The sequence below is a fragment of the Equus przewalskii genome, chromosome 16, assembly GCF_037783145.1.
Source record: "Equus przewalskii isolate Varuska chromosome 16, EquPr2, whole genome shotgun sequence".
Classification (NCBI taxonomy): domain Eukaryota; kingdom Metazoa; phylum Chordata; class Mammalia; order Perissodactyla; family Equidae; genus Equus; species Equus przewalskii.
The window spans coordinates 46,096,045-46,123,957 of NC_091846.1; the positions used below are offsets into that span (position 1 = coordinate 46,096,045).

At 37.8% G+C, this 27,913-nt stretch overlaps 1 long non-coding RNA gene across 2 annotated transcripts in view; it reads right to left on the reverse strand.

Moving 5' to 3' along the window:
- The window catches only part of LOC139076481 (uncharacterized), a 114,810-nt gene that overhangs the window by 19,143 nt on the left and 67,754 nt on the right, over positions 1-27,913 (reverse strand). For both annotated transcript variants that reach the window (XR_011528131.1, XR_011528130.1), the window contains exon 4: positions 690-811. This is a non-coding gene — a long non-coding RNA (uncharacterized lncRNA). The remainder of the gene's footprint in view (positions 1-689; positions 812-27,913) is intronic.

Sequence of the window (27,913 nt, forward strand, 5' to 3'; positions counted from 1 at the left end):
GTAAAGTAAAAAAAGGACCAGAATCAAAGCTCAAAGACTCTCAAACATGGAACTCAAAAGACGTAAGTGCCATGACCTGACATTATTTTTTCTTTTACAAAGAATAACAAATTGGAAATTCCAACAGCATTGCAGAAGTGTTTGACTCAGTTCCCACTCATAGTTGAAAACTGCATTTCTGCTGTCCTGCTGCCGAGCTTTCTCACCCACAGGAGGGCACTGCCTCTGATTACACCAACAGGTTCGAGTCCTGAGGGTCAGGCCTGTTGTGCAAGTGCCAGGAGGAAGCAGAGGAGGAGTCTGCAGCAGGACCTGCAGCGCAGGAGCCATCCGGCTCCTGGGGCTGACTCCTTGCCGCTTTCCTTCTCTGCTGCTCACAGGCAGTGCAGACTCGGGAACCTTTCCAGGACAGTTGTATGAAAGAGAAAGCCATTACTCCTCCAAGCCTGAGTAGTGACAGAGGCAACTCCACTAGGATTCCTGATCAAGCCACCACGTCTGGTGGGAACTGCATTTTCCACTAAGATTGCTGGACTTGTTTACATGTGTTTTATTCAGAGCTACAGTAATCTGTTCACAAGAGACAGAAATCCTGGTAAATCAATCCTTAAAGCCTGTTGACATTTGTCCACTTGGCAGATCATAAAAGGCCCTTGAAAATCACAGGAGTAAATGTGTAAACCGCTTACCAAATTATATGAGGTAAACGCCAAGAGAAGGCGTTCTGCAGGATGAGATCACTGACTTGTGACTGCCTTCCGAATGTAACTATTTTGGTCTTGGGTTACATGTGAGGTGTTGCCAAGATCAACTGAAAGAGAGACAAAGACACATGAATTCAGCCCAAAAGCTGACTTTAAAGTTCTCTGTCTTCAAAAAGACTGGAGATTCTTTATGAGATGTAGTTTTGCATAAACAATCTTTGCTAACAAGAGTTTTCCCCAAATATCAGCGAAATTTTATCCAGTTCCTTGTAAACATTATGTGAGTGCCAGAAATGATCTTGGAGTTTTGAAAGAAAAAACTAGAACTAGAGAAAACTTCATGCCGTAAATACACAGATAAAATACACACTGAAATGACTGGTGGCAATCAGACAGCGAGGGGCTCAGAGTTCAAGATCACTGCCACCACTTTCCCGAGAATATCTCTGGAGAGAGTTCTCAAAGACTTGAAGAGGATGTAATAGAATCGTTATGCACAAAGCGCTGTATAATGTGTGCTCACTGTCCTTACAACAGTACAGGCAAATCTCTACCAGAAGCTGTTATGCCTGAATTGAGGCTTATCCCAGACTCTCTGAGAAATCAGGATCAAAGCCTAAAACCTTCTTTATGTATCAGGGTAATCACTATAGATTCTATTTTAAATCTTTTGCCTCAGTTGCCTAAGGATAAATTGCTTGTATTTGAATCTTCCATAGAGACAGTGCATTAGTTTCATTACATCTCTCCACTGTTTTACACATCGTACTAGATATTCAGCTAGAAGTGCAAAATGAGACTCAAAGAAGACAGAGGGAAAGAGAGAGGAGAGAGGCAAGGCAGGGGAGAGAGAGAGAGAGAAGCGGAAATGAATGCTACTATATATACTTAGGTAAGGAATTCTCTTAATATTCATACATGTCTTGGATCAACAGTAAAGCTCACGGTAAGGAGGAGCTCCCAGGTCTCCAAGGTGGCAGGAAACCCTTCAAGTGTGGTGAGCTCCTGTGGACAGGAGGGGTGTGGCTTACTCCTATGAGAGCAGCCTGGGCAGGGTTTCTGGAACTTTCCAGGGATCCCAGCTCTTTACCAGGGTGAGAGTTATAAATACGCTTCCTGACTTCCAGGAAGAGTTTGCTAAGGGTTTACAAAGCCTGTGCCTCTGTTCTTCTACAACCCATGGACTGCAGGCACATATCACAACACCACAGAACCTTTCATTGATAAGGGACCTTACAGGGGAACCGGTTCAACATCCTAATGAAAGCATACCTTCCCTCTCTAGTGTCTTCACTCTGGTCTCATCCAGCTTGCACAGACAGAGACAGGGAACACCCTGTCCCCAAGGGAGCCCTTGTCATCTTTGGACAGCTCTGGCTCTCCAAAACCAATTTTTCGGAAATAATCATTTTCGTTAGTCCTATTCCCTCAAGATCTTAAAAAACAGACACAATTCCTCTTCTTCCTGAAATATGAAGCAGATGTCAGGGCTCCAGAACCAGCAGTCATGTTGGACTTTGGCAGCCTTTTCCTCTCCATTCTTCCCAGTTAAAGAGAAGAAGAGACTGTGTCCAGGTCACATGCATCTGCCTCTGTCTGGGCCCCTGGGTTTGGGGAACTCTGTGGCATGCCTTGGTAGTGCCATATACCTGTGGGTCTTTATGGAGAAAAACTCTTTGCAGGTTTCTGACTTTTCAGTTGTGCTACCTATACTGAAGGAAGAGCTTTTAATTTCATCCAAATGATGTGATCCGCTTATCCTCTGCTCAGTCCACATGCGTTTGGTGGGTGACAATTATGTACCCGTTCTTTGTTTTATGCTAAGTTTAGGGAAATTTAATGGTGATTAAGACACAACCCCTCTCCTCAAGGAGCTGATCATCTAGAGGAAACTCTGGATGAGTAAACAGGCAGGTCTAATACATCATTTGTAGGATGACAAGAGCTCAGAGAAAGGGCTGCAATCCAGTCATAGGCAGTCCTAGAGGAACTGACATCTAAAAGGAGAGTCAAGCAGTAGACAAATGAAAGGGGAAAAAAACAGAATGCTTCCCAAGCAAAAGGAAGAGCTTTTGTAGAAGACCAGAGCAGGGAGAGAGCGTGATACATTTCTGGAACTGCTTAGAACAAAGGCAGGTAGGCATAAGTGTTTATCAATAGCCTATGACTGTATCTCTTCGTATATGTGAATGAAGCTGTGGTCCACACAAAAGATTTTAGGTATTAAACTGTGTGCTTGTGTTTATGTCATACTTGCATATTAAAGATTAAATAAAATTCAGTCATATATAAGCACTGAGATACAAAGAAGATAAAATGTTGTTCTTGGCTTTGTGGAGCTCACAGTCTGATGGAAGCAATATTTTTTTAAACTTGAATGTTGTCCACAGCAAAATTTTCAAATAATAACACTGGTTATTTAGTTTTGTGAAAAGTTTTTAAATTGTTTTGAGTAGATAGTCTTCTGAGACAGAAACCCAAAATAGAAGTCACCTACTCCACAATGTTCTCTTTCTTCTTAATCAAAAATAGTAATAGTAATCAAAAATAGCAAGTCCTATCCTTGAATGTTAATTGAAAATCCAAATGCATTTTGGTCAGAGATTAGCTCCCTGACTGTTCCTTCTATTGACCTTGGAGCGTCTCTACAGAGCTAAAAAGATAAAGAGTTGAACTGAGTTGGAGAGGAGGCTGATGTGCATAGAGTGTGGACATGGCAAGGAATGGGCTGTAAGAAGCTCCGTGGGAGAAAATTCTAAAAAGGGAGGAAACCATCACTGGCAGTTAAATGTTTACCAAGAAAGAAAGACTAGTGGACTAAAGTAAGGAGGCAAATTTGATTAAAGAAAAATGTTCTGGATTCTACTTAAAACCTCTCCTTGCCTGTTTCAAGAAAGGTTTTCTTCTTAATTTAAACGAAGTTTTCTCAACCTTGGCACTATTGCTATTTTGGGCTGGATAATCCTTTGTTGTGGGGGGCTCTCCTAGGCACTGTAGGATATTTAACAGCATCCCTGACCTCAATCCACTGCATGCCAGTAGCACGCGCAAACACACACCAGGTGTGACAAACAAAAATGTCTCCAAGCATTGCCTAATGCCTCACGGGGATCAAAACAGACTTGTTTCAAGAACCACTGACTTAAACTAACAGGGACAAGGGGGTAGAGCACAGCCAAAAGAATTTTGTGGAATATGGGAAGGGATCCTTATGGCAAAAATTACTGCAATCCCACTGTTGCAGATTATCAGTGTTCTCCAAAATTCTTAACCTGAACAATCTTTAGGGTCTGTTTGACACACATGCACACACACACACACAAATTAAGTGGAATTTTTCAACCATCTTTATATTGAGCTGGTACTAAGAAATAAGTTGTGTACTCTGTAATATAAGAATTAAGTGGATTTCCAAATCAGCTTCCTGGGGTTTCAGAATAATGTCATGTTACCATATTGGTGCCGGAAAAAAAAATGTATCTCATCAAAACGATTCCAGAAGCACCTCATTTTGATAGGAAAGTACTTTGTGATGATTACCTAATCGGCAGCATTTGTTGAAATGCTTTTAATAGACCTTTTTTATCACATGCAAAAGAATTTCAATGCTAGTTCAGTCTCCTGTTTCATTCTGCCATGAATCAATTTGTAGAGACATTTAGAAGTCAATAATCCACTGCAGCTTTCATGACAGGTGATTAATTTCTACATTTTAGAGACATCATAAGATTTAGCAATAAAAAGGCCTTGAAGTAACCTACCAAACAGCTTTAATCTCAGCCTTGGGACTGTTGCTAAATATGAATGCTTGTACACAAATGTGAATGATTGAAGTTAGTAGGTTTTATTGCAGACTCCTTGTGTTTTCATATTAATCTTGCTTTACAATCAGGCTATCTATACAATCAATTTATGGTGGATATTTTTTCCAACACAATGCTTGGAGGGAGGTGGGGGCTAACAAATTATTTACGCACAAAGGGTTTGTTCTACAAAAGAAGTCATTTTACATGCTTATTGCTGAGGGGATGACTGATTTTATTGGTGTAGCAGGAAAGAGAAAAAAGAAGTGAAGGTGGCCTTACAAAAGATTCAGATGGGGAATAGGTTCAGGAAAGGATGGCAATGAATGCCGAGCAATGGCTAGCACTTCTTTCCAAAGAATCGGCTACTCTCTTCATAATGCCTTTCTTTCCATCATTTTTATTCTCAAAATTAACAGAGGCTTTATTGTAGTTTCTAATCCTCATCAGAAGATTTCTATAAATTCTAATACTAACAAAAAGAGTGAAGTTAATCTAACCTAAAAAGAAGGGAATTTGGGTTCTACCACTGAGGGGTGGTAAAGACCCATACGTGGATATTTGTTTAAAAATAAATATATGAGTAAAGATGGATACATTTGGTGTTCTACATAACTGATCATTTCTGACCAACGAATGGTATGTTCTTAGAAAACACTAAGTATTCCTAAGGCAGATGTTCCAAGTTCGGTCAAGTTGTGCCGTGTTTGTTAAATCTTGGTAGCTTGAAGTTTTGCTTTGTTCTGACATGTTTTTGATGTAAGTGGAGGAACAGTGCTGATCGGCTTTATGGAAGAAATGTGGGGTTTTTTCTTTTTTCAGAAGGAAATGACTAAAGAAGGGGTGGTTGCTTGACACACGTACAAAACAAGAGGAGACAGCATGCTCCTGGGGAAGATCCAAGAACAAGACACGGAGACAAAAATAAAAGACCTCTCAGGAGACCACCCATCAAACCAGAACTCACACTCACCTCCCGTCACTGTGCCCTTTCCCTTCCCCACTGCTACTATCAAGATTTTGCTTTCCTTATTATTCTTCTTGTTTTAAAGACTAGACATCTGTTATTATCTTTTCTTCTTTCTTCTTTTTTTATCCAAACTTGGCATGTCTCCCATTAAAGTGTTTTCTAAAACAGTTCGTTCTCTTTATTCCCTGATTTAGGGCACCAAGCCCTTCTAACTAGCTTAGCTCCATGCCCTCCAGCCTTCACTGCCTCCAGTCTTACCCTGACCACCCTCCTACACCTCCGCAAAGCCGCTGCCAGACTAACCTCCTCACAGGACCTCTTGCCAAGCTGTTTGCCTTTTTTTGTTCATTCACACATTCAAGGAGCAAGTCTGAGCAATTAATACATGCTAGGCACTCTGGTAGGGACTAGGAATTTAAAGAAGAAGACAGGATGTCTTCATGTAAATAGCTTGAAATCCATCCAGAGAGACAGACACATAAATAACTGGCAGAGTGGTAAGTGCTATAACAGACATGTATGCATGTATTCACAAAGTGCAGTAGGCATTCAGCTAAAGTTGTTATCAACACCTCCTAAGGAGAAGATATCAGGGCTGAACTCTGTGCCAAATCTTACCAGGAAGAGAAAGGCTATGCAGACAGAGCAAATAATAAAGTAAACACGTGGAATAATCCTGCCCTTAAAATAGAAAGGTAGATTAGAGATTAGATGATAGATAGATAGATAGATAGATAGATGGATGGATAGACAGACAGATGACAGAATCTCCTCCTGACTTCCTGACTCTCTCTGTCTCTTTCTCTCTCTCTTCTCTCTTCTCATCTCATCTCCTGCGAATTTCTTGAAAGACTAGTCTATGCTTGCTTCCTTCCCACTTATTTTTCAGCCTACTGCTCCAAGGACACGCTTTCCCCCACTTAGAAGATGTGACCTCCTAGATGCCAAATCAAAAGCAACTTTTTCCATCCTTATCCTACTGGACCACTCTTGGATTTAAAACTTTCATGTATGCTCTCATTTTAAAAACTATTTCTTTGGCTTTGACACACATTGAAACTTTCTTGTACCCCTTCTCCTATCTCTCAGCCTCCTTTGTGGGCTCTGTTTCTTTACCTCCCTTTAAAGGTTGAGCTCCTGAAAGATCTCTTCTCACTGTACACACCTTCCCTTGGGGTGAGTCATCATTCTCGCAGTTATGACGAGCACCTATCACCATTCCCCACCAGTCTCCAGTCCAGACCTCCCTCCTGAAGTCAGAACCATTACATCAGACTACCTGTAGAACAGCTCATAACGTTATATCAAACCACCTGAAGAACATCTGTCAATTGGCCACAATGTGTTGTTTTTAAGGAGAAGGGAGGGAAGACACAAAAAGGCGAAGAACATGCTTCATCTAGATTAATCAGATCTATTTGTCAGAGAGGCAGTTGGCAAAACAAGGAGCACATGCAGGAGTTATACAAGATGTTCCAGTTAGGATGAAGGGAGATAGTACACTTGTACATGAATCTAATAAATTGTGTGTGCATGTGTGCATATGCATGTATGTGTATGATACAGGCATAAATAGTTTTATTGCATAGAGCACATGATCAAAAAGATTTGGAGATCACTGAAATAAAGCACAGTTCTTATGAAGACAAAGCTGTGAGTTCAGTCCTGTGGGGGACAATTGTTTACTCTCTAAATAACAAGATCTTCTCTGTACTATATCTTTTATTTCCTTTGCTCAAGAATCCAAAAGTCCAAGTTTAAAACCTAAATATAACTTTTATCCTATACACATAAAACTTTGTTTTTCATTTCAGGATACCTTTTGAGTTTCAGGAACTAAATTTTGGAGATACCGCCAAAATTGACAATCCCATGAGTACTTGATACCGAGACAGAAAGTTCAGGATAAGTGTCCACTTTCTCTCATTGGTCTTTTAACACTTCTCATTGGCCAAATAGAGAGCTGTAAACACGTACATGCACATATGCATGCGTGTGCACATCCGTTAATTTCTCTTTTGTTTAAATAGCAATATCTAGCATTTATTAATGTTCCTGTGACAGGTTCTAAGTGTTCCATATGTATCAACTTATTTAAGCTTCAGAAAAACTTGATGAGGTAGATATTATTACCATACTAATTTTACAGGAAACAGAAACAGAAAATAAGTAATTCGCAAATATGATAGAAGTATAAATTATCAAGAACTATAAGATAGAAAATTCTTAATTTGATAGATATTGAAAGAAAAAAATTACTGCAACTTCTTGCTTTCATCTTCAATTATTTACTTTCATAGATTTACCAGGTGTGGATGCAATACAGTTAAGGGGCAAGGAAAGTTATTAAAAACCATAACTAGCCTTATTTTCCACTCTTTCATAATTTTTCGTGATTTTTCATCATCTTAGGTACCAAAATATACATCAAAGCTGGAAATACCACTAAGACAAAAGGACAATTGTTTGCTGTGTTAACCTCAGAGAAGTATTGCAGCCCAGTAACATCTGTAATAAAACGATGGCTGCCTGTTTTTTCACCAGTGTCAAATCATCATAAAATACTGAGGAGAAGGGAGGAATCAAATCTCACAGTCCTCGAAATCTGATATGAGGTCTATAACCAACCCCGTGCCAGACGGGGAGCTTTTACAAGAGAACAAACACACTGTAAGGGAATGAATCAAAGCAGAGGATTCGATAATTGAGGAGGTGACAACACATCAGATAGCGGGTGGCAGAGTGAGGTATGGAACAGGAGTTGCCTGCCCAGTAACACACAAGAAGAGTTACGACATTTATGCATTTTCATTTCTACAGGTGGGAACCTCAAATCATTCCATGGGCTAGCCTCTGAGTACCTCTAATCCCAGCCTGCCAAGCCTCAGTTGATATACTCCTGTGTTGTCAGAGATGGACTCAACATATTTTCAACAATATTTCTTTGGTCCTAAGGAGATACATTTGAAGTCTAAACAACCTGTAAATTCAAACCTTATTTTCTATGTTTAGGGCATATGCCTTACAGGTTCAACCTTACAGGTTCTATTGTACATGGCTATAGATTCAGGAAATATTATTTGACCAACTACTCTGTGCCAGGCTTGGGCAAGATTATTCTCCTACAATTTCTCATTCACTCCCAACAGCCATGCTCTGCTGGATGTGCTATCAGTGATAAAATAAGAATCAGAGAAGTTAAGTGATTGCCCAAGATAATATATTTTAGAAGAATTTATTTTTTGCCTACTATGGTGAGTCTAATTGCAGCTGCAGAGTTGAAGGACTGCAGGACTAGAATGTGCTCACCTTCTGCCTGAGCTCAGAACCCTGGAGACTGAGGTGCTCTCTCTCTCTCCTCCCAGGACTCTCCATCAGGATCTCACTGCCAGGAAGTTCTCTGTCAAGCCTGCCAACTTCTGGCAACAAATTTTTCCATTTTATTTCAGACAATGGATCTGTCCTTTGCTAAGACAACATAAAATTTGATTATTTTCCTACTTTACTATTTACTATATTTTACAATTTTTCAAGATTTTCTTTTCTTCGTCTTTAGCAAATGAAATAGCATATGGCTAAAAGGCCTAAGGATAAGCCAGTACTCCAACAGAGGACAATTAGCCTTCCAAATAGATTCTGACCTCTCCCAACAGATCTCCATTCCAATTTTAAATTATCCTCTTGACCTTAAAGATGATGCTCTGTGGGAGTGAGACACCTAAAACTACTGCTCTTCATAACTGAGTTGAGTTATGAATTTAAAGTTTCCCACAAAATAGCAATAAATCTGGATCCAAAGACAGTTTAGGAAAGCTCTAGGAAAAGTGTTGTTCTCTCATCTCAAGGACTTTTCAGTCCTTACCGAATTTAATTGTTGCACTTTCTCAAATTAGCCAGATGTCTCAAAAGATCTGCCTTATAACCTTAGAAGACATTGAGGACTGGGGCAACCCCTTAGTGTGATCTTGCTGCAGATTTAATCTTGAAGACAAAATGGTGCAAACTTCTGATGGGATTCATTGTAGGAAGTCATGTTGAATGAGAAGCAAATACCGGGGTGAGTGGGATCAAATTAGCACCCATCCTAGCTTCACCCTACCAATGGTTCAAACTAAGACCATGCATTCATAACTCTTTGGGTACTTTGTTGCCTCACATGAAAAATGTAAGATCCTTGACTAAGTTATTTGGAAACCTCATCTTATGACTTGCCATTGGAATAAACATAATTAAACTTATCCATCTCGGCTTCAGAATGGAATGATCTAATATTAAGTTCTCTACTCATTTCATTCTGAAAGCCAAGTAGAAGCTGGTTGGAGTTAGAATAATTCCACCAAGGCCATGAAGGATGGAGTTCATCATAACTCTGTTAGGAAAGCACTTTTTTCAACAGAATAAATTTCAGAATTTTATTTAACAAACCAGAGCATGACCAGAATTCCAAGTTTCCTCTGGGGAAAAAAGGGCACTATAATAATAATATAAGTTGATAATATTCTTTCACCATGTATTGGATGTCAGTGGGTGACAGTGTTGCATAGACTTCTGGTGCACTGAGAAATAGGCCAATTTTGAAGCCAATCAATGAGTGACTCATTCTCTGCTGTTTTCCCAGGAACTTGAATAATAGCTAACATAGTAGGATCTTGACACATATTTGATAAATGAATAAATGAATTAACAAATGAAACTGTTTCAATCTCTTTAGTTTACAGATAAGACTGAAAAAAGCTAAAGAATTTATCCTGGACTACTAGCAAACAGAAGCTAAAACCCAGAATCTCTAGATTTTCTCCAGTGTCACATTGTGACTTTCCGTTTTTAGTCTGCTTGGTTTTGAATGTTTAGAAAATGTAAGCCTGTATTGAGCAAGCTACAAGTCAATTGAGGTACTGATTTACCTCAAAATGCCATAGCATAGAGCTTTCCAAATGGGCCTAATTATAGAAATCACCTGGTATATTTACTAAAAATAAAGGTTCTCAGGACTCTGCCTGGAGATTCTAATTCAGTATTTCTCACGAGGCAAATCCGGGGAACATTAACCCAGCCAGGTTGCTGGAGAGGGAAGAGACCTCCCTTTGCTCTCCACAAGTACACCTGGTTCAAACCAAAGAGGAGAGGGTGAAGAGACGCTGATCTGCTCAGTTGGGATGCAGGAATACAGAATGCTCTGTTTATTGCTGGTGAGTCAAAGGACACTGATGAGAGCAGTGAGGAAGGTGATGTTGAGGGCAAGAAAACACGTGGGAGAGACGGCGCTCACCTTTGATTCATTAATTAAATTTGCAGAAAGGCAGCTGCCCAAGAGGTCCTGCAGCTGCACACGCTGGACTCCACTTTTTATGAGAAAGAAACAAATGACCTAAAGGCAAACTGATGTAGGGTTTTTCTTTTTCCAGAAACTAAGTTTCAGCACCACTGCTAGGATGAGTACTCGGCCATTTCTATGTTCCATATCACTCACATGGGCATTTTCACCACAGTTGCCTTCACCCAGGTGAAAATATAAATATTTTATGTGAATGAATGAATGGCGAGTTCCGTCTTCAACCATTAGCACTAGTACATGAGAATTTATCTTGATGGTCCTTTTCCGGAATCAGTATCATTTCCTTTAAGGAATATGTATACTATGAACTACATTATTACAGATATTAAAAGAGAAAATGGAGAATGAGTCAATGGCAGAATAGTTGGAAACAGAGGATTTCACAAGCACACATGCTAAAAGCCTTAAGGGAAATAAAACATGATGACAAAAAGTAAACAGGGATTACAATTGTATGCTAGTCACTGTATCAGTGAGGAAGGAGGGTATGTAGATGTGCTTAAGACAGATTCACTTTTTTTCTCTTTTTTTGCAGTTTTCTAATGTAAATCCTGCTAATGTAATCCTGGCAAATTCCATGAACACAGTACATAATTGCTGCAATGCAAGCTTCACGAGAGTAAAGTCAATGTCTGCTTTACCTAACAGCCCCCAGAGCCTAGCACAGAGCCTGGTACATGGTAGACACTCAGTAAAGACTAGATACATAGAGAAATGAAGGGATGGATGGATGGGTTGGATAGATAGATGAATGGATGGATGGAGGGAGGGAGGGATGGATGGTTGGATGGATGGACGGATGGATAAACGGGTGGATGGATTATCTTGGATACTTAGGGGGAGACATATACATACCTACAACTATCCTAAGCTGTTTTCAGCTTCAGGAGTCTAGCTGTTCTAAGTCTTTGAAACCATGGTGAGATATGGAAGATGAGACCTACAAGGTAGAAGTCAGTACTACTCTTCATAAAATCAGCAAGGAATTAAATCTTGATGAAAGACTATTATACTCGTTTACTAGGGCTGCCATAGCAAATTACCACAAACCAGGTGCCTTGCACAACAAAAATGTATTGTCTCACAGCTTTGGAGACTAGAAATCTGCGGTCAAGCTGTCGGCAGAGTTGGTTCCTTCTGAGGGTGTGAGGAAGAATCTGTTCCACGCTTCTCTCCTCTTCTGGTGGTTTGCTGGCAATCTTTGCCATTCCTTGGCTTGCAGATGCATCAACCCCCAATCTCTGCCTTCACTTTCCTCTGGTGTTCTCCTTGTGTGTGCGTGTCTGTCTCCAAATTCCCCCCTTCTTATAAGGACACCAGTCATTAGGGCCCACCCTAATGACCTCATTTTAGCTTGATTACCTCTGCAAAGACCCTATCTCAGATACAAGGGGTTAGGACCTCTACATAGGAATTCAGAGGAGGGACACAATTCAACCCATAACAACCAGTTATGAAAATAAGTGCTACCTAGAATGCATATTATCTGCAACAAAATAAAACTAAATTATTGTTTAAGCTTCTCATGGAGGAGAAGATGATGTTCCAGTAACAAACGGATAGTAAATAAAAATAAGTACAAATTACCCATTGTTACTTAACATTTCTAAAATGTCCTTGATATTCTCTTGATATAATTGCTCTCTACTAGTTTAAAGAGGGTATTCCTTCACTGTTTAAACACACAGTTCTTGTGTAAAAATATTTATAGGAACCTTAATAGATTTACTTCCAACATCAGTTCTCTCTCATCCTCTGTTACATTTAATGGTTAAATTCCTCCAATACCATGTATTTAAGGAATCTAGTTGTCATGGTTTCAAAATAAATACCATATATAGTACTGCATATATTTTGGAGAGATGTCAATCTAAAATAAACTTAAAGTTCTGACCCTTGAAAAGACAGTGCCCTCAGAAAATTTACTTACCATTTCCTGACATTGATAAATAACTGAGATTGTGCTATTTATAGAAGTGATTTAGCTGGATATATACAAATGATAAAGTTCAGCTCATTTTACGTGAGAACAAGTACCTTTATGATGAAGGAAAAGGGATATTAAAGCAATATCCAACAAAAACTTTTAAAAGCTTAGATAAGTTGTATAAGTCACCTCCATTGGGAGTCTGATAAACATTGAGAGGAAAAGATCAAATTCACTGTTATAGTAACAATCATGGTATTTGGCTTTTTTGCTCTATGAACGGGACATCAAACATATCCTCTGAGTACACTAGACTCAAAAAAGAGAAAATTAAGAGGGCTAAATGTTAAGTCCTACATTCAGAAAGTTCAGGGGAAATATGGTTATGATCACACAGGCATAGATTCTAACTAGGAAAATAAACTAAGAGTGAAGAAACACTGAAAAATAAAATTTATTTCACTGCCTGACAATTATAATTGATCCTGAAGAGAAGGGAATAAATTTTTAAATCAACAAGGCTTTGACATAAAATCAAGGACATTTGTGTATTTAGACTAATAACAGAGTTCTACAAATGATCAAATAGAGGAATACACTAAAGACAGTACCTTTCCTAAATATCAGCGAAATTCAATTAGAAACATATAATTGTTAAATCTCACTCACAATTGCATCAAAATATACAAAAATATCTAGGGACAAATTAAGCACAAAATACATAGATCACATGCAGAAAAATACAAAGTGTTTTCAGTAAATAAAATAAGTAGAGAAGCGTAGCAAGTGATTGAGATGACTTTAACACTGCATAAATGTCAATTCTTTCTTAATTGACACAGTTAAGATTTTTCCATTGAAAACTCCAAAAGAATTTTTTGGCAAAATGAATCTAAACTTCATCTGGAAGAATAACATGCCCATGTAACCAAGAACATTTTGAGAAAGAAAACTGCATGAGGATTTGCCCTGGGAGATATCAAATATATTTTTTGTAAAGCTATTGCAAAGTTACAATACTTACATGGGTTCAGTGGAGTACAAGCATTCACTATGACACAACTAAATACATAGCTAGCAAAGAAAAAGCTCCTGTAAACTTAGCCTGCAGTTTCAAAAAAGTAGGAACACTAGAGTTTATCTAAAGAAGGGAATGCTATAAATTGGACTGCTTCAAGGGTAGAAATTTGGCCTAGGAGGGATTTCTGATGTTCCTCGCCACTTCAGGACTCTATGAAAACAAAGTAGAATGTATGCAGACGACTGTGACTCCAAGACTTTTGAAAAAATGTTTCATCAGAGCCAGCCCTGATGGCCTAGTGGCTAAAGTCTGGCACTCTCACCTCTTCCATGGCCTGTGTTCACTTCCCAGTCACGGAACCACATTTCCTGTCTGTCAGTTGCCATGCTGTGGTGGTAGCTCACATAGAAGAACTAGAATGACTTACAACTAGGCCGTATAACCAGGTACTGGGGCTTTGGGGAGAAAAAAATGTTTCATTAAAGCCCTCATATTTTATCAGAGTACTTTAGAGGTCTCTGGGGCAGGTAAATAGGAGGAGAAATGGGTGCATTCAAGTTCACATATCATAAAGATCACTTGGCAGCAGTGAAATGGATTAGAAGGGCAAGGACGGGCAACAGGAAGACCAGCTTGACGGTTATTATAATAGTCCAAGCAAGAAGGTTGACGGAACAGAGTAGCAGTGGAGGTGGACAGGAAAAAAGGAATCAAGAATTATTTAGGAGGTAAGATTACCTTGGTGATAATGGCATATCAGAGTAAGTATGAATGAAATTCCCAGACAATTCACACGTATGCAGTCTTAAGCAACTGGATAATAAGGAATAAAGACGGGTGGGTTTAGAGGGGAAGACAATGAGTCCAATTGCTAGGTCTTTACTTTTAAGAAAGAATCTGCATTTTTACATATTTTATATATTTGATATATTTATTTTACATATTGAGGTTCACCATATAATTTTACTTGTGAAAAGATTCTGTTGCCTTAAAAAAAGATTGAAAATTTCTAGATTTGTGCAAGAGTCTTTGCATAGTTACGCCAATTCACATTTGCAAAAGACAAAAACTAGGTGCTTATAAAGTTAGGTGACTTTCATCCATATACCTAACCAGTGTCAAATATGAACATTTTAGTTCTAAGACTTGTGATCCCAACCGTGTTCTCAGATCACGACCACTTGTGATACAGAACGTCATGAACTTTGAACTTCTGACCTGATAAGGACCTTAAAGTTCTCCTGGTCCAATCCTTTGATTGTACAAGAAACAGTCCCAGACATTTGTCCCAGCTTGCAAAGCAAGTGCAGTGATATAGCTCAGATTAGAATCCAATAGAGTAAATCCTAATTGGGCCTGTGACCCACTGCCACATCCTGCCTCACCACTGGATGCTAAATCAGGCAGTAGAATTAATAGCATTTAATGACATTTTGAAAACAAACTGCATTTTTCTATTAACAAAATAGATTCAACATAGTATCTTATTCAATCTTCACAACTCCGTGAATTAAGAATAAGATTCCCACTGTACAGATGAGGAAACTAAAGTTTATAGAAAAAAGTAACTTGCCCAAAGTCACATAGCTATGTGTTAAACTTTAACTCAGATCTTGGAACTATAAGCTCTTTTCCCTAATGCCCCCATTTACAAGAGAAATGAAATTAAACACACACACACACATATGTATATATATATACACCAGAAGGAACTAATGCTATTTCACATAGGTCTGTTGCAAGATGGTGAAAAATAAATAATACATACAAGGTTTGTGTATCATATTAAAATCAGAATTTTTAAAACTGCTTACCTAATACATTTACCTTGACATCATAGATTACCTTTAATACTACACTTGCCCTGATGTATTTGACCTCTATTCATAGAAAATGAAACGCAGCTATAAGGATTGATTTTTAGATCTCTTTATTAAAGTAAAAAATGAGCCAAAATCAAATTTCAGTATGTCTAATATTTATGCTTGCAAAGACAGTCTTGCAAGTGTCAACATTGGGTTTATATTAGCATTATGGACGATCAGCAGGTATTGGGTGAAAAAGCTAGCATCAATAAGAAAGTCCCATAATAACAGTAAACACAACTTCAGGATATTGTTTTAAAAATATACATAGCCTCTCATTTAGACTGTAGTTATTTTATTAACAATATTCTTTAAGCTCATTTTTCTAAAGTGCATAAAACTCATCATTTTTCAATGTCAGTTTCCAGAGAACATTCTTCCTAACCACAAATTGAAGTAATTGGCCAGTATGGTGAAAGAAAAATGGGTAGAAACCAAGAGCCCTGGATTCTTGTTCTAGGCAGCATGGCAGAGAGATTAAGAGCAAAGACTTAACCAGCTAGCTAGACTCCAATCCTGACTCTACCACTTGCTAACTGTGTGACAGCGGCCCCATTATTCAACTTCATGATGCCTCAGTTTCCTCAACTGTTAAATGGGGATGACAACAATTGCACCTACCTGAGAGTTATTGTCAGGATTAAATTCACACTTATAAAGCACATAAAACAATGACTGGAACAAAGTAAATGTTAGATAAACTTTTGTCAATGAAACAAAATTTAGGCAAGTCATTGTGTGAATTTCGACAAGTCACTTGACTTATCTGATCATTGATCACCTTCTCTATACCATGAAGTGACTGCACAACCTCTAAACTCTGCCTGAGTTACCCCTTTTGGAGATAATTAGAAGAGGAGACTACAGAATACAATAAAAGAGGTAAAGCAGAAAGAAAAGTCAGAGTGGAGTGCTTGGAAATTAAACCCTGGGAGACTGCTAGCAGGATCATAGTGCTTTGGAGTTGAAGTTTGCAGGCTGTTTGACGGTGGTCAAGTCTCAGCTCCTCCCTAACCTGCATGATGACTGACAGATTTCTCAGCATCTCTGAGCCTCACAATCCCCATTTCTATTGACGGTAGATTTAATAGCAATCCCTACTTCACAAGCAGTCAGGAATGAGATTATGCAAGTAAAGCATAAGGTTTGACACATAGTAAGACAGTGTTCTGGTGGTGATAAGAATGACAATGATTATGATGTCTATGAGGAAATTTAGCAATTTTATAACTAACTCTCCTATCAATTCACAAAATTATTATAAACTCTACAAATTTTATTAAATGGGCAGTGTGAGGCTTAGCTCAACTGAATTCCTTCTTTTAGTGGTCAGGCACACCACACAAATTCTAAAAACAAAATATGAAACTAGAAAAAATAATTTTCCATCACAACTTACCACTTTCATTTTAAATTGTTTTACCTAAATACCCACAACTTTAAAGCGTTCACACGGAATTTTAAAAATAACAAAGTATTAAATGATTTCGCTTTAAGGAAGCAGAGCATTATTAATAACTCAAGGATGACGTGTGATTGCACAGCAATAGAAACCTAGTGCAAGTGATCCTGTCCTTCAGATGTGAAGATGTCTCTGTGGGTGTCACTTTCAGTTTAGTTGATACAGCTTAAATAAACAGAACTATGAACAATTTTGTAGGCTAAATAGATTTTAGTAGACCAAACAAAATTTTAAACTATTTTCAAGGCTACCCATAAACATTATATCAAATCCGCAAGAATATTTCTTTGGGAAAAAAAAAGATGCTAAGCACTAATTTTATGTGCTTACTTTCAATACTTATAAAATTTCTAATGTTTTCTATTCGTATTTTACTGCATTACTGTTTTGGTAAAATGTAGTAAATGCCGTTGAAAAATTAAATAAGGTACAATAGAAGATTAAATAATCCAAAAATCTGCCACTCAGAAATAATCTCTGTTAATACTTTGGAAAATATCATGTTAGCCCTCTCTCAAAACATATATACACATATGAATTATGTACATATGGTGTTACCTTAATTATATCATGCCAAATGGTATTTCTTAATATGTTTTTCTCTCAACAATATGCTATGGTCATCTTTTTTATCTCAGTAAATGTGGATCTATATCATCATTTTTATTGCCATATTGTATTCACTAACATATTAGCAAAATCTACTTAGTCCATCATTAATGAATACTTAAAACATTCTTTTGTAATCATTTTGTGAAATGTGATTATCTTCCCCCTCTGATAATCCTTCCAGCCAAATAAGAAATATTTTTTTAAAAAAGAAAAATATTAAAAAAAAATAAGATCCCATTCACTAGTAATTTAAATATTTAACACGTTATATATTACTATAATATATATTTAAAATATGTTTGCATTCCCAAAAATATATAAAGAAATATGTAGGTCCTATAATAAGAAAATTACAAAACTGTACTAAAGAAGAAAGACTTGAAAAAATGGAAATATAAAACTTGTCTTGAATATGAAGATTCAATGTTGTAATAAGCTAGTTCTGCCTAAATGATTACATAAAATTAATGCAATCCCATTTAAAATCCCAGAGGATCTTTTAATGATTCTAAATGTTATCTAAATAATAAGTATGCAAGAATATTCAGGACAATTTGAAAAAGAAGGAAGATCAGGAGAAGAAGAAGGAAAACGAGAAAAGGAGGAGAAGAAGGAAGATTCATCAAAAGACACTGGAATGTATTATATAGCCATCATGATCAAAACAATGTGGTACTGGCACAGGAATGTTTAATGAGATCAATGAGACAGAATATACATTCCAGGAAGTACATAGTGACATCACATGATAAAGGTGTCATTTCAAATCACATCTGAACTGTTCAATAAATAACACTAGGGCAAACTGCCATTGTAAAAAAAAATTAAAGCTACACAATGAACTCTGTCTTTACACTATAACAAATTCCAAATAAATCAAATGTTTGAATGTCTAGAATAAGCCCATAATCTATTAGAAAAAAACCGTGATGAGCTATCATATAATTTTAAAACAGGAGACATTTTTTGAACACGTCACAACCAATGGAAATCATAAAGGGAATGGATGTATCTGTTTGATGATATAAAATTTAAATTTTCTGTTTGATTTTTTTTTTAAGAAACAACATACATAACATTGAAAGACAAACCACAAACTGGTATCATTTTTATAGCCCTTTTTCATTTGAAAGAAGGCTTTTACTTCATATCATTGCCTAAAAAGTTGTTTTATAGCGCTTTACAAATCCCAATAGAGGAGGGATCCTTGACCCCTACATGAACTGTATACTTGCTATTGAAAAACGAACGAACTGCTAGCTTCCCTCAGTTTTTCCAAATAAGCTTTCACATGTAGCCTACTGATAATACATTCTTGTTGTAACAATTATACAACAATGCAAACCTATTCAATTACAAGATATTCAGGTATAACCTTATTTTATCATGCCAATAAATCTCACATTTGTTACTGACATTTTTAAAAGGTATCTCTTCAGTCTCTGAAGAAATATTTGGAAAGTGTTCCTTTTCTCCTGCATCAGATAAGCCTTCTTAAAAGACAAGGGCCCCTGTGGCAGCTATCACTAACTGATACACAATTTCAACATAAGACACTTTATAGATTGCCTCCACTCTAAGGGGGGACACACAATAGAATGATCATGTTTTAGCCTAAAATGATTTTTTTTATTTTTACAAATATATTTATCCCCCTCTTGCTGCCAGAAAAACAAAAGGTCAATAACTTAGATGAATATTTATCCTCTATACCTTGAGGATTAAATAAGTTAATATATATAAATCATTTAAAATAGTGTCTTAGCATGCTGTAAGTGTTAAATAAATGTGAATTGTTAATATCATTATTAGAATAATTATTTAGTCCAAATTAAGGCAGGAGCACCTGAGAGGAAGGAAACTACTGCCTATGAGTCCTCTTAAATAAACAGTCCATACATATCTATCTGATCTTGGAAATGAAGTGAAGAAACAGATAATGGCTTTGAGCTACAGTTTCCAGGTTACGATTAATGACGTCTGGCTAGTAATGTCATGGCATTGTGCAAGTCAGGGGAGGGAAGACAGAATGAGAGGTCATCCACTGGTGTTCTTACCAAAGCATATTTAAATTGTTTCTCTCACACCAGGTGAATTGCTAGTCATGAAAGGTGGAGAACACAAGGAAGAGAAAGAAGACACTCAAGTTGCAGAGACAGCACGGCGGCATCACATTGACAGCCCAGTAACTGATAGGTCAGGCAGCTAGGACTTTAGAGTGACGGAAAAGATGCAGATGAATCAGGAATTGGCGACCTGAGGCAGAGGGTAGGAGGCGATAGCCATGGTGGGCTCTCTGAAGGGACTCCAGGCTGGACAAGAACAGAGACTAATCCCCTTGCCATGCCAGTTAAGGGTTAAGGGTCATATCTGTTCTCTCTAGTAGAGGGGCTAGAAATTGACATCAGAACCCACTGTATTTCCTTTAGCGTATTTTGTATATTCAGTAAAACACATGCTATTTTTCAGAATATGGTTTCAGACAGCATCAACAGAGCCTACGATCTTTTTCGAAAATTTCCAAACTAAAAGACAAATAGAGGCCGGCCCAATGGCAAAGCGGTTAAGTTCATATGCTCTACTTCGGCAGCCTAGGGTTTGCTGGTTCAGATCCCAAGCGCAGACTTAAGCGCCACTTATCAAGCCATGTTGTGGCAGGCGTCCCACATATAAAGCAGAGGAAGATGGACACGGATGTTAGCTCAGGGCCAATCTTCCTCAGCAAGAAGAGGATTGGTGGCGGATGTCAGCTCAGAGCTAATCTTCCTCAAAAAAAAAAAAAGACAAAGATCAAAATTCTAGTACCCTGATTGGACAAAACCAAGAATAAGGACATATTTCCAAACGGTATGTTAACAAACTTATTTCAACCTGGGTATACTACACATTGGATAAGGATCTGTTAAGAGTGTAAGACACCTGGAAATTCCTGATGACTTAACCTATTTGTCTGTTTTGGGTCATACAACATTTGCTTCAAAGTAGTTTTCTATACCACAGAAGAAGGAAGTTTCCAGCCACAATATTTAATTAGTACTTAATTAAGAGCATCAACATAAGTGATGCAGGGTTGGGCTCCAATGTTTGTACCTGGATATGGGTAAACAGTTTCTACTGAGTCTTGGCTGTCTGACAGCTCTCAGCTGTCATTGGCACTACACAGCCCAGAGAAGGTGCTGATGCTCCTTGGCAAGTGTATACTAGTAAACACTCAAAGCAGTCAGAGAAATTCAATCACATCAAGTAAACTACTGAAGAGAAAATGCGGCAACAAACTCACATGTATATGCTTCATATTGAGCCTAAGTTATTACTCCAAGTAGTCCCTGAATGGGTTCATCAACTCCTTCTACAGTTAACTGAGGTATCAGCTATCCCAAGGTATCTTCAAGAATATTGTTCACTCAGGTAAAGTCGGTACAACTGCCAAAACCCAAATACTCATTTGATGCAAGTAAAATCCTTGATGAACTGCGATTACCAAATTGACCTGCCTCCGGTGAGCAACCTGTCTTACGCCAAGCCACCAAGGGAATAACATCACTATGTATCTGGAAATATCTGGAATTAATAATCTTTTTGACCACTAGGCAACTCTTTTAAATATGAAAACTGGGTGATTGAGTTTCCTGTACTTTGTTAAACACTAACCAATTATAGGACCTTGGACTGGCCATTTAACCTTTCTGGTTTCTTCACCTATAAAAGGAATGAGGTTTTCTATGAACTCTTCAGTTCTGAAATGATTCGATTTGCTACTATGTATTTATATAGCATATTCCTTATGCAGATTTCAAAATCTCTCAAGAGACTCTCATTAGTATTCTCAGTATTGCTGTGAGGCAGGCAGGTGGCAAGGTTTATTATCCCCATTTTTTTTTAAAAGAGACAGTGAGACACTTTGCTGACACAGCACTCTTGACCAAGTGAAGACTAGAAGCTAGGCGTCCTAATACTAATCAAGAACTCTGTTAAACCACTTTGCTACTAAACTAAATGGAAGGTCTCTGATGAATAAAATATTCTGTGCTCATGGGAGGAAAAAATGTTGTTTGATCATCTTGCAGAGATGTAATGGTTTCAAACAATGATTTCCAAATTGTAGCCCACACGATATTCCAGGTGGTTTTCTCAGTTCTCGTTGCCATATTGCTATGCGTATTTTCTTTTTCTGACACGAATAGCAAAATGTGAATCTAGTAAAGTAGAAGGGTGTTAGAGAATGTGTATAAGAAAAGGAAGAAGATAGTCTGAGGTATAAATAATTAAATTTACAACGGAAAATTTTCAGAGAATAAATTATATAATCTACATTAATATATAGAAATTATAGCTAAATTCAATTATACAAGTCAATGAAATGAGATTGTTATCCAAAGAATAATCCAAACACCTTTTGATAACAGTATGTATTTATCAAGAACTACAAAGGGCCTAAGGTTTTATCTTATTTATAATCTAACAAATTGGCCTGCCATAGTTTCATGGGTGATGACAGAAGACACAATACTCCTAGCTCAGAGAAAAAGGATGTCATTACTATGAGGAGTAGTAGTAGCCAGAGTATCGTACCATTATTTTTGCTTTAGCTTCCCAAGCCCCACTTCCCACAGGGCAATGCAAAGAGAGCCAGATGACATCTTCACATGCAATAGGCTGCATTAGAGGAGAGAAACTCAGAGCTTAGGGATCTTGAGTTGCCTATGTAATGGACAGTAAGCCCTTTTGTCCAGAGGAAGACACTATCTTATCTTTCAGGGGTGTTCACTACATAAACAGGCCTGGAAAGATAGTCCAGAGCGAAAACAGTCAGTGCCTCTGTCTGCAAAAAGTGCAGAAACACAAGAGACCCATAGAGAAAACCTCCCAACAGTATTTTCTAATTTTATTTGACTTGGAGAATTGTTTCCCAACTGTATTTTCTGATTTTATTTGACTATGTGTATCTGGAGTTCTGAGAACTCTCAAGTGCTCAAAGTAAATAACGTAACAATATTGATGAAAAATAGGACTTTTTCCCCAACCTGAACTCCTCCAGGATGTCGCCTTGTTTCTGTCTCCATTCTAGTCGTTCAATGAATTCAAAGCTGAAAAATAACTTCTTTGGTTCACATTTTTCAGCCTTAGCTTCACCCCTTTCTACTTATTAAAGCAAGCTCAAGTCCCCCCACGAGTGAGACAATACACGTAAAACCACCCTGAAATGAACAAAATCCCATATGAACTTAAAGTTGGGATTCCAAATTCCTTGTCTTAGTTCCAAGTACTCTGCAAAATCCATAATTCTCTTTTCTTATTTCATAATCACTTGAAACTCCCTTTGTTTCTCTTTAGCTCTGAATCTCAAGTCTTAGTTATGACCACATATCCAGAAAACAAAGAAAATCTCTGGTAGCCCCCAGTCATGGAAGTAGGCTCACCATCAAACATATGCTCTTGGGTACAACTGTGGTCAGTATTCCCACAAAGTTTCTGGCAACATCTGAGAAGTCGCACTTGCGGTGGGTGAGCATGTATACTGGAGAGTCACATGGTGGCCATCAGATCTTGGAAGTGCTACTCACTAGCTATAGGAACTTGGCTTGGTTGTTAAAGCTCTCTGTGACTCAGCTTTCCATTTGTAAGATGAGGGTGATAACACCTACCTCTTAGGGTGTGGAGGAAGATTAAATTAATTCACAAAAGACTGCCTGGCTCATAGGTATTTGTTAAAGGTTTGCTGATGAATGAACTTACCAAATTGCCACTGTTAACATCATTACTGCTAAAATACTGACATTAAGGGAAATATGTAGATAATGAATAGCACATTTTTTTAGAACCTACAGATCATTCCTAATTTGTTCTTATAAACTAGAGTTTGGGGGGAGCGGTGGACAAAGAGATGTTAATCTATTCACAAATTAAAAAAGGAAACTTTCAGAAATTTTGCTGCATTAGATACACCTCATTGATTGTTAAATAAGCATTTTCTACTGTGCTCAAGATTTAATATCAAACTGCTAATTTTGTTTCTTGAAAGGTTATGTATGGAATTATGATTGGAGAGCTATGACCTTCCCCTCTATAAAGAGAAAATTTGGTTTCATGTAAATATAAATTGTTATTTTAGGTGGAAATATGAAGGTCTTAAAAGTTGCACAATGTGGAATTTTCATTCCATACAAACAAATATAGAACAAGAAGAGGTAAATAAATGGCAATGACATTTTTAACATGACATTTTAGAATATTTAAAGGGACCACAAGAACAATAAGTGCATCTTGTGTGCAACTGTCTTTGAAGTTCTAATCTCAGTTCATGCCACTAAATCATCAAGGAAGGCTATTTTTAACTTGTTATGTAAAAGCTTTAGGAAAAAAAATCAAGGAGCTCAGGAAACGTCAAACAGAAAGAAGTTTTTGTACATTCTTAGTATACTACGGTGATATATGTATGGATCAGAGAGAATTAATTTATCCCAAAATTTTCCAGAATAGCATGAAAAGACTTACAGAAAGGGAATGATGTCTCTTCCTAAACATCTTCTTTGAGCTACTTTGTGAGTGAAATATTTGTGTGGCTAAACCACAGGACAGATTTAACCAATTAACAAAATATCAACCCTGGAAACTAGATGTGAACCTGATTATGAGGCCTCTCTGGGAAGAACACCAACCTCCCTGTAGTTCCAGAGATGAGCTTTAACACCAGACGGAGGACGGACTCCCCATCTTAGTGAAAGCCCAAACAACTCGCTCCTGATGAAAAATTCTTTTTCCTCTCTCTGCTCCCTTCTTTCCTCACATTTCTCTCTTTTTCCTCCTGTCACCTCTCTCAAGTACACACACAGATCCCTCTGTTCTTACCTTTCTTAATCTAGTCTATCTCTTTAACAAAAGTTAAGATTTCCATGGTGTCTTCCCTTCACCTGCAATAAATGACAATATGTATAACATGCAATGCTTTCTCACGTAATGAATTTTGTCACATCATTGGGTAACATTTTGATTGTAAACACCCCCTTACTCTGGGTCAGTAGGAGAACCCCGCATCTATCATCTTTCTCCCAAGAGAGTGAATTTGCTCTTTTGTACACTGTCCACATTCCTTTAATCATGTGTTAAAATCTTTATTTTGAAAATGGGAAACATAAATGGTGTCATCTCTGCAGTTGGGGAGAAAACGGAAAGATCCAAATTTCTCTCACACTTTAATGTGGGTGAGCCATGATCTACTTGTTAAAATTCTTGGATTGCTAATAAAAGTCATAATATACCAAATGGTGGTAATTTGGATGAAACAAGCATATCAATCATTGAGGAATGGGCTCATGGCTCTTTATCTGGGCAGAATCATTAAGTAGAATTTATGATATATAATGTATACTATTAAGTAGGTTCCATTAAACTTGCCTGCCAAACTCATTCTACATAGAGAGACGTTTCTAAAAGCAAGATGTATGCAAGAGCGCCATCTATAGTAAAACTTCCACATTTATTTTACAATGCGAAAAACCAAGAAAATTACCAGGTTTCGAAACAGAAAATTTAAAGAAAAAAAAATACTGAGGAATTGAGATGTTTCGTTTAATTTGTAAGTCCAAACCAGCTTCGAAAAAGAAATTGTATGAAATTTATTTGAATAAAAAATATAAACATTCTAAGACACAAATTTTGTTTCCTAGGGAAAAAGTACTCTGATTTTGCAGATAATTTAAACCACAGAAATAGCTTTTCTTCTAATTTAAATAAATAATAATTCAAGCAAAACCATTACACTTTTTACTACTCTTTAAACATTCCTCTGTTTTGTTTTTTGAGACTGTACTTTCAGCAATCTCCTTTTTTGAAACCCGAAAACAATAGCCATTTAAAGTACAAATAAATAAACTTCTTTCTGATGTTCAATTATTTAGAAAACATATTGCCCAAATACTTTACTTCAGCACAAATATAAGATAGATGAAGACTGCTAGGAAATGGTAACTACTGCTAGTGCTGTGAAATGTCCTTTAGGAGTTGATATCCACAGAAATTTAGTCTTAAATACTTGTTACTTTGACCTAGAAGCTAATTATGAGGGAGTCGAGCCAAAAAGTGAGATGAATAAAAAGAAATTTCATTGGTATTACAGAGAGAGTTGCCAGAAACAGCTTACAAATCATGAATCTATACAGAGATGAAAAGTTGAGTCTAAATTATTATTCGACTGGGTCCTTAAATCAATGAAGAGCAAAAAATGATTACAGTGGACCTTTAATTTTCAACTATAAAAAGTCAACATGGTGGCTTGTTCAACAGTGTTTTACTGCAGGCCGTTAAGAAAGCGTTTGCCTTCTCCTTTCCAAAAAGAGTATGTTTTTTTTAAACCGAAGTTCCAATCAATCATTGCTGCAGATCACATAAGAAGCTGCTCAGCTCTCTGACCAAGTGTGGTCTGTCTAGCAGGAAACAAACCAGGAGAGGAGGATGCCCTGAAGGTACCCCTCATTATGTCACACTTGGGCCTTTTTGCGGTTCATAGGCCCATTGTTCCTCTTGGGGAGGCTGGATTTTAAGTACATTCAGCACTCATCAAGCAGGGTGCCAAATAGAGAGCACTACACACCGATGTCCTCTGTTTGCAGAGCACGAGGAGCCGGGACAGCAGCAGCTTTCCCACAATGCACTGCGACGGTGCTTCATCTCGGCCCTGGGAGGCCCACTTCTCAGGATGAGAGGATAATTCACTCGCTATAGCCCATTCAATCTTCAGCCTCTCGGCTGACGCTGCCAACAGAAGTGCCAATTAATGCCAATTACAATGGTGACTTTTCTGATATGGGCACCTACTCATATAGGCCATCAAACAGCCATCATATATTAATGACTGTCAGTCATTACCAATATGGGCGAAGTTTGAACTAGTGACCTAGAGGAGAACTGCTCTTTATCCTACTTCCAACTCCCTGAACCGTCCAATTCCCCTCCCCCTTTCTTGGCCAATGTTCTTAATTATAGTTTTGTACCTGAATAATGAATGCGCTACGTTTTGACAGTGACAATTGCTGAAACCGTGACAGCAGAAGTGCAGCTACTGTCTGCCATTTAGCAGTCCCTGTCACAGCCTTCAGGCCATTGAGGTCCAGCTCAAACCTTGAGGGGGCACTCGGATTTCCTTTGTCATTCAATCGAGTGTATTTTTTTATTTGTCTTTACTACTCCTTAGAAATAAGGAGAGCATTCTTATGCAGATAAATGTGTCACAGGCTTCTATGCAGATGCTGCCATTCGGCCTTTCTTATCTGCTCATTATTTCATATAGCCTTATGAGACAGAAACTCCCCATACAATTAAATATACTGCAAATTAATCTGGAAATGCACCGTTCAGTCTCAGGAAGAGAAAGCAAGTTAAACACAACAAATATTCTGAATGATAGAAAAGTGTCAAGTTCCTTTTGTTCTTGAATATCATTTAAATCCCAATTTGGGGCACAGTCCCTAAATGGCCAGTTGCTGTCTACTGACTGACGGGAGGTGTTTTCAGCGACCCTGAGACTCAACTCACTTAACTCCCAGAATGCACTTCAGCCTGCAGCCTTCAGGGATATCTATCTCAAGTTTGGACAATTCCTAGATTTTGGAAAAGAACTTCAGGAGAAAGAAATTGTTACCAAGCCCTTCACTTTACCTTCCAAGGGGGCTGAATAAAGACCCAGCAATGGCCCCACATTCCTCGCACATCGAAAGAACAAGAGAAGTAACCAAACAGTGAGATGTGTCACACTTCCAACTCTTTACTCTTTCTCTGAAAGCGGCACCAAAGGACAACTTTGGAAGAAATATTCTGGAATTTCACTTAATTCCTCAACATCCATGACACATTTCCAAAAAATGGTAATTCCTTTAAAAAACGTTTAATTTCAACACATAGATTTAGAAATCAAGGTTAAGTAGTCTGTCCTATTTACCTAGTGAGATGGTGGCAAAATTAAGGTTAAGGCCTTTTGAGGCCATTTAAGTTTGCAATTCCAGCAACCTCCTCTGAGTGCTACACATGCACAATTCCGTGCAACTGGCGACCTGCATAGGAAAGATGATTAGCACCATTTTGCAGATAAGGAAAGGAAGGTCTGGGAGGATAAGACAAACTGCCCAAGACACCGCAACGTATAAGTGGCAGAACCAGGACGGGAACCCAAATATCGCTGGCTCCAAAGAACATGATTGTTCACTGTATCACATGACCTT